This window comes from Tachypleus tridentatus, chromosome 9, assembly GCF_004210375.1.
Source record: "Tachypleus tridentatus isolate NWPU-2018 chromosome 9, ASM421037v1, whole genome shotgun sequence".
Lineage (NCBI taxonomy): Eukaryota > Metazoa > Arthropoda > Merostomata > Xiphosura > Limulidae > Tachypleus > Tachypleus tridentatus.
The window spans coordinates 121,848,726-121,856,839 of NC_134833.1; the positions used below are offsets into that span (position 1 = coordinate 121,848,726).

Here is an 8,114-nt window from a genome sequence, read left to right on the forward strand (position 1 = left end):
CAATAAACAGCCAATTTATTGATTTCATTTGTAATGAAGAAGATGCATATCTGACAGTCCACGAGGAATCAGATAAAGTAGCACTAATTAAGGGAGGATCAGTTTCACAACTATGATTACTGGGCAAAATCCTGTTGTACTTTATTTGTATAGCAGGGGATAGCTGTTCAATTAGCAGTTAACATAGTTTGTTGAATGGTAAATAATAGTCTGAAAAGAAATGACTTTCCTTGTTCCAAGCTGTTAGATGATAGTTTATAGAAGAATGCGTCAAAGACGTAGTGTGATAATCACTTTATTAAAAAGCAGTTAACATGGAGTTAGGAATCAAGAGTTGAGGTATATGCACAATCCGAATTTCAAAATGGAACTACATTTTTTTCTCCCCAGGCTATCAGTCAACGTTTGGTAGCGAGGCATTTGTCTAATGTTCTTTCAATAATTGCTTATGAGTTATTGTGTCATTTCTGTGGTGCAGATCACGATATTTTCTAGACAAATACAACAAAAACAGATAAAACTGACAGATAATATCTCAAAGTATTAAAACTGGATTTAACTAGTGATGACAATTGTGAACTCTGACATGTCAGTAAGCTGAAATGACTTTGGAATCCGTATTTTCTGTCCAAGAGTATTGTTAAGTACGTTAGCACTCAATTAATAGTGAGGATCGGCAAGACCTCTAAATAATTCACTTGTTCGAAAACCACCCTATTGAATTCTTAAGCAAAACACCGACCATTCAAAGTATTGGTTACAATATAGTATATGCATGTGTATTAATAATATGCTAAAGCGTTCGATACCATTTCAAGTATAGCAACTCAAAAACGTCTAAAACAGCATATTTTTCTTCTACTAACTGCCTACCTGATCATATCAGTGAGGCTAGCACCTAATAAGCTCGGAGTTGCTGCAAGACATCTCCAATTTACTTCACTGGTCTATGGGTGTCTGCTTTTGATATTCCAAAAAATATATACAGATTTCTCATGAATGGTAAACACATAATGCATGTTCTTAAATATCTTTTAAACTCAATTCAGCCTAACAATTGGTAATACATATCGATGGATAGACACGTGACAAACAAGAGCATTAAAGATCATGAATTTTAAAATAAGGTAGAGTTCCTGCTATAAAAAGTAATGGAGCAAAAATTAAAATCATAATAACAAATTTATAAAACTTATTCTCCACTTTGGCAGCTTTATACACTTATCTGTAGGCAAAAGTAAAGATCCGCTAAAGCTATCATAGATATAGCTGTATTGAACGTTTATAGTTGCTACGTCAATTCCACGGACGAATAAAAAATGAACAAATAAATATAAAAAACAAACTAAAATGTTAACGAAAAGTGAGGATCGTTGGTTATTCGTATAATCGCTATATGAAGTATTCAATACAAAATAAATGCTGCAACAATAAAAAGTATACAAACAAAGTAAACTTATACAATTTGGATACATATTTAAAAGTATTTTCAATCCCTGTTTGACTGGCAAACTTAGAATGCTTCATTTAATTATACAGCTCACAACCAGACACTCTCAGCTCATGTAATTCCTCAACGGTAGCTGGTTTGAATAATCTTTATCAAAAGTATCCTCTGGGGCTTCTCGATTGATAGATTCATTTCTTACTGGGAATCTTGTGAGTTACATAGGGTTTTGGAAACATTTGTTTACTCAATAAAGTATCATCGTTGGGCAGGATAGTTTGTTAGAACTTTGATCTATCCTGATTTGAAAGTGTCATATACATATAATCGTTTCTCTTAACCAGTGAACTTCTTTCCTTGTACTTCAGTAGTCAGGAATCTTCAGTACTTGGAACACGAAAGTCTGTCCGATTATACTGTAAGGAACATATAGCTGAAACCTATGTTTATGTATGTGTGCGCCATTAAAACTCGTTCATCTTCCTTTTGCATTTCTATTCAGTTTATTATATTTTGCTGTTACTTTTATTTTAGTGTAAGAATTCGTTTTTAATATCGCATACTGGAGTACTGACCTGTCGTTAATATAGTTACTTGTTAATATCGCATACTGGAATACTGACCTGTCGTTAATATAGTTATTTGTTAATATGACATACTGGAGTACTGACCTGTCGTTAATATAGTTACTTGTTAATATCGCATACTGGAGTACTGACCTGTCGTTAATATAGTTACTTGTTAATATGACATACTGGAGTACTGACCTGTCGTTAATATAGTTACTTGTTAATATGACATACTGGAGTACTGACCTGTCGTTAATATAGTTACTTGTTGTCGTTAATATAGTTACTTGTTAATATGACATACTGGAGTACTGACCTGTCGTTAATACAGTTACTTGTTAATATCACATAGTTTCTCACTAACATCTCTACATTTGGTAATATTTCAGAAACCAGAACAGAATATCATTACTGAAGACAGCTAATAAAGTATATCACTATATTTGTTGTTGTTTATTTTCTTTTTACATACAGGGATAGACGTAAGACTGTAGCCTGCGTAGACGATTGTTGTTTGTTCGTTTTTTGAATTTCGCACAAAGCTACTCAAGGGCTATCTGTGCTAATCGTCCCTAATTTAGCAGTGTAAGACTAGAGGGAAGATAGCTAGTCATCATCACCCACCGCCAACTCTTGGGCTACTCTTTTACCAACGAATAGTGGGATTGACTGAAACATTATAACGCCCCCACGGCTGAAAGGGAGAGCATGTTTGGCGTGATGGGGATGCGAACCCGCGAACCTCAAATTACGAGTCGCACGCCTTAACACGCTTGGCCATGCCGAGCCCGATGGCTGAATATGTAATGCTGATTATAAGCGTTGTTAATCTAATTTTAACTCTTTTTATATAAATATGTATCTATATCTTGAAAAAGTGAAATTTCAGGAGTTTTTATCTTGATATTTATTATATTGGTTTCCCGATATAGATTGCAAAATACTGTGTCTAATTAGCTTCGTATTTCAGGAGGCTGGACACTTAGCAATAAATATAAATCAAAACTATTATTCCAGTCAACTTTATGAAATGGCGAAATTTACTGTGTATATAACGAAATTGGCTTATTTTAGAAATTTAAAATTTTATCGGTATTTCTTTGTATCAGTTTTTAGAGATTTTTAAAAACTTCTAATTTCTTGTTTTAAATGTATGTATGCATTTAGGATAAAACGAAAAAAATAATAAATTTTCAAGTAAAAATAATTGGAAATATTTGATAACGACGCCATTTGTTACAGAGAAAAAATGCCTCAATGAAACAGCAGTAATTTTACGGACTTACAGAATCCGGAATTCGATTCCACGCTGTGGACACAGCTGATGGCTGAATGTGGCTTTGTTCTAAGACACACAAACAGTATAAAATAAAATTATTATTGTTATTCTCAAATAGGGCATGTATGTTTGTCAGGACTGTTTTAAAACGCTTTATTGAATATTTCTTTGCAAAATAGCATTGTTTTTATCAATACAATATTTTATCAATGTTTTTATCAATACTAAGTTAAAAAGGGAAGCAAATAGTTAAAATATGCTTCTTTTAATTTGTTTTTATGTGTTAAAGTAAACTTAACCATGACTGGGTTAGAAATTATATTTCACAAGTATGTAAGAAATGTCACTTTTGTTCAATAGATGGCAGAAACTGAGCAAAATAGAGGAGGTTATTCTTTGCAAAGCTTAAAGATTTTATTGCTTGTTTTGTTGATAAGCACATAGCTAACTACATGGTTGGCTTTTTTTACCTGCTTTGGCCTCTGCAGGTATTAAAATATGATGCTATTTATATAATTGATTTTCTAGAATTCTAAGCAAACACAAATATTTATAGAACCAGGCGTTTTTGAATTTTGTATCTGATTAGGCAATAAATTTGATTTTGTTTTGTAATTATGTGATTATATTGTGGTTTCTGGTTTTAACAGTGTTTATGAGCGAAATGTATCTTCGGTGCATTGTAGCTGTATTTGACGCTTGTTACATTGATGAATGTCTGACATCTGGTGACCTTATGAATGTAGCTATAGGGAGATTTTGTTTTTACCTGATGATTTCTGTCAAGGTGACTTTGTTTTTGGAGTTTCCGAATTATTGATGTAAATTTCTAAACTATATCAAAACATTTCTTGCCAGTTTATCCAACAGGTTTTGTTAATATATTGGTGATATCAATGATAGATTAGTAAAAATATTATTTTCTCTGTATCGTAAAAAAGTTTTATTAATTTATTTAATGGTTAATGAAAAACTGGTACTTCAGTGCCACAATAATTAGATGTAGATGGATAAATAGATGAATGGATGGAATGTCAGAAACACATCAAACCTGAACGATCATTTTATTCATTATTTGAAATTTATATGCAAGTTTTTTATAGAGAAAAGTTAAGATGATTCGTGTATGTCTTCACTGATTTGACTCTTGAAATAAAGGTTTAACTGTATAAATGTTGGGTATTTCTGTGTAGAGCTTGTTTTAACATGAACTGTTTTGTCATAGTTATTCATAACTGCTAAGCTAGAATTAGTGATTCATTCACATTAGGTTGTCTTGTTTCTTAACTGTTTGTTGACGTATCAAAGTTTATCAGTGACTAAATAATACAAGGGTGACGAGAGACTAGTGGTTAGTGTTCTGGAGTATTAATCACAAGGTTGCAGATTCGAAGCTCACCCACGCTTATTTATATCCTTGAATAAGCCATTTTTACTCAAATGTAAAATTTGCAGTTACCTACAATGGACCAGCATCCTGTTCAGAGGACTTGAAATCTTTCTTGACCCTTTTTGCTGTAGAAAACCCGAGTTAAGCAACAGTCCAATGTGTTTTAAGACACCAAATAAGTTAAATAACTAGAAAAAAATGTCTGTTGTTTTATAAGTTTAAATTTTAAACGCTCATGCACAGACAAACTAACCCTCCTTCTAAATAACATATTTTGACAAAGAAGAAAATAACAACAAATAGATAAAACTTACTGCATCTCGACCACCGAACCACACAGACTTAGCTAAAGGAGATTGTACTCCGATAATCCGGAATTACTCGTAAGGGAGGAAAAATAACCGATTTTCAGCTCAAAATTGCCTCCTCAACGTTTGACACAAAGACAAGATGACTCAGTGTTAATGACGTGTTGGCCCCGGCATGGCCAAGCGCGTTAAGGCGTGCGACTCGTAATCTGAAGGTCGCGGGTTCGCATCCCCGTCGCGCCAAACATGCTCGCCCTTTCAGCCGTGGGGGCGTTATAATGTGACGTTCAATCCCTCTATTCGTTGGTAAAAGAGTAGCCCAAGAGTTGGCGGTGGGTGGTGATGACTAGCTGCCTTCCCTCGAGTCTTACACTGCTAAATTAGGGACGACTAGCACAGATAGCCCTCGAGTAGCTTTGTGCGAAATTCAAAACAAACAAACAAACAATTAATGACATGTAACGGTGAGTTGTTGTCAAAATTGAACTCTGGTAAGTAAAGTTTGTTAGTAAGTCTCAGTAGTGGTTGCTCATCAAATATTGTGTAAGTTTTATGTTGCTAAAACTATATGCAAGTTATTCGTCATGTTAATATTGATAAATACATGAAAAAAGAAGAAGCAAATTATATTTTGACTTTAACGGATCATACGATCTTAAAACTATCACAACTGTTTACTATAAAAACTTTTAATAGCATAACTGTTTCATGATCAAACAGTCAATAATATATTTTTACAAGTACATTGTTAGGCGCAAAGTAGAATGTTGAGAAACTAATTCACAAATACGAACTCTGTATTTTACAGATTTACAATTTTCAAATAATAAACTTGATGACATTATAAAGACTATTACTATTATCATTAAGCTAAGTAAGGAAAATTACAAAATAGGACATGAAGAATATTTGATTCAGCTCTTAAAATTTAAGTTGTACTTAGTGACGTGAGGATACGATTGACAAAAGTTTAGTGTACCTTCCAGTACTTATTACAAATAGCATAATTTATTTCAGGAGAAATTCATATCCGGGACCTCCCTCAAGCAAACTGTAACATTGAGGAATTAACAAATGATAAAACAAATTTTGTGATCTTTCAACGTCAGAAGGAAGACAAACAAATAAAATTACTGTTTATCATATACAATTTTGTAAATGTTCTGTTTTATAAACTATTAACTAAACAACTAATGGATTATGTGTACTTAATAATACACAAGTACCTGTTTTATTAACTATTAACTAAATTTAATGGATTACATTATATGAGTAAAAGTAGTTACACTTTCAAGCTTATCAGGCTTTGTGATACGTATGTATATATATATCAAGGGCGTAGCCAAAGGATTTGGGGGTTGAAGATCCATTATCTTCTAAATAAAAAATAACAACAAAACATTTGGCTTTAATGTAAATCACATGTATTATCTGAAGATAGTGTTTTTCCATGTTTCCCTCATTCCCAAACATGACAATAATTGCTGTATATATCAACCTATTCCATTCCTTAATTGACATATGGGGATCTTAAAGTTCAAGAGAAGTATCTTAAAACTATGCTAATGGCACTGATAGAACATTATGATGATTTTATGAGTTATAAACTTGTTTTATTCCTTCATTATCGAACATGACATGTCAACAAATAAAGTAAACATTCTCCCGTTATTCTTTGACAAAGTTTGTTTTTAAGATATTGTAGTAAACCGAAAGGCAATTATTAAAGTTTTTATTTCAAAAGATTCAAAACATTACCAAAGTTAATTCACAAATGCAAATTATGTGTGTTTTAAATCTTGGGTCCGTCTGTGGACAACAAGTTTCTTTGTTCTTATTGTGTGAAGGAATATGTGACTGACATCATAACGTGGTTATCCACTACAAAAAAGGGACATCACCAGTAATATATATATAAAAAACGTAACCAAGCATACCACATATTCCAGTGAAAGCTGACAATTTTTGTTTATCTTGTGTGTAATTCACGGTGAACAGCTATTAAGGTAATATATATCATACATCAAGATATATTGGTATGTTTGTTCTTTTTATAGCAAAGCCACATTAGACTATCTGCTGAGCCCACCGAGGGAAATCGAACCGCTGATTTTAGAGTTATAAATCCGTAGAATTACCGCTGTACTAGCGGGGGCATATTGGTATGTATGTTGATTATTACAGGTATATATATATATACCACACTCTTTCAATTCAGATTATGATGAAAGTTATAACAAACCAGTTAATTAAATACCTAATTCGAAAGTATTGCCAAATATTACCGTAATGTACCAAATAATGAATGGATAATCAGTGATGTCGAGAAAACCCACTTGTAGGGAAATTTATATGCAAAAATGGCTCGTTTTGGTTGAGAAAATATTTTACATAGAAGAGCGAACAACGTTTCAACCTTCTTCGGTCATCGTCAGGTTTACAAAGAAAGAAAGAGGTAACTGACCGGAAGCTGACCACATGTTTGGGAGGGGTTGTGTAATTGAGTGTCGGAATGTAGAGGGCGGTGTTAGATGTTTGAATATATAATTTTATTTATTTTATTATATTAATATAGGTATAGAGGCGTTCCTTTATATTGGTTTATTTTGGGCTTAAGTTGTTGTATAAGTAAGGCTTCTTTAATTTTGTGTTTGTTTAGTATTTGAGTGTTTTCTATGGTTATGTTGTGTTTATTTGAATCGCAGTGTTCGAAAACGTGTGAAGGTGACGTTTTATGTTCTTTGAATCTATTTCCATTTTACTACTTGTTTCTCCGGTATAGAAGTCGTGGCTGTTATCACATTGTATTTTATAGATAATGTTGGTGTGGTGTTTGTCAGAATAGTTTTTACATAATATAGACCTCAGTTTTGTGCCTGGTTTTTGAATAAATTTGGTATTAACTGGAATGTCATATTTTGTTACTAGTTTTTGTCAAATGTTGGTTATTTTTCTGCTTATGTCGGGAATATATGGTATGCAGCAGTAAGGAACACCTTTATATTTATATTAAAAATAATAAAATAAATAATATAAAATTATATATTCAAACATCTACCACCGCCCTCTACATTCCGACACTCAGTTACACAACCCATTTCAAACGTGTGGTCAGTTACAT

The 8,114-nt window shown here is 32.6% G+C and overlaps 1 protein-coding gene across 1 annotated transcript in view; it reads right to left on the bottom strand.

The window, feature by feature from the left end:
- Nucleotides 1–5,132, bottom strand: part of LOC143226230 (motile sperm domain-containing protein 2-like) — a 73,978-nt gene extending 68,846 nt beyond the window's left edge. Inside the window, exon 1 of the mRNA XM_076456981.1 lies at nt 5,000–5,132. The gene's annotated coding sequence lies outside the window, so the exon portion shown is untranslated. The remainder of the gene's footprint in view (nt 1–4,999) is intronic.
- Nucleotides 5,133–8,114: the final 2,982 nt, after the last annotated feature.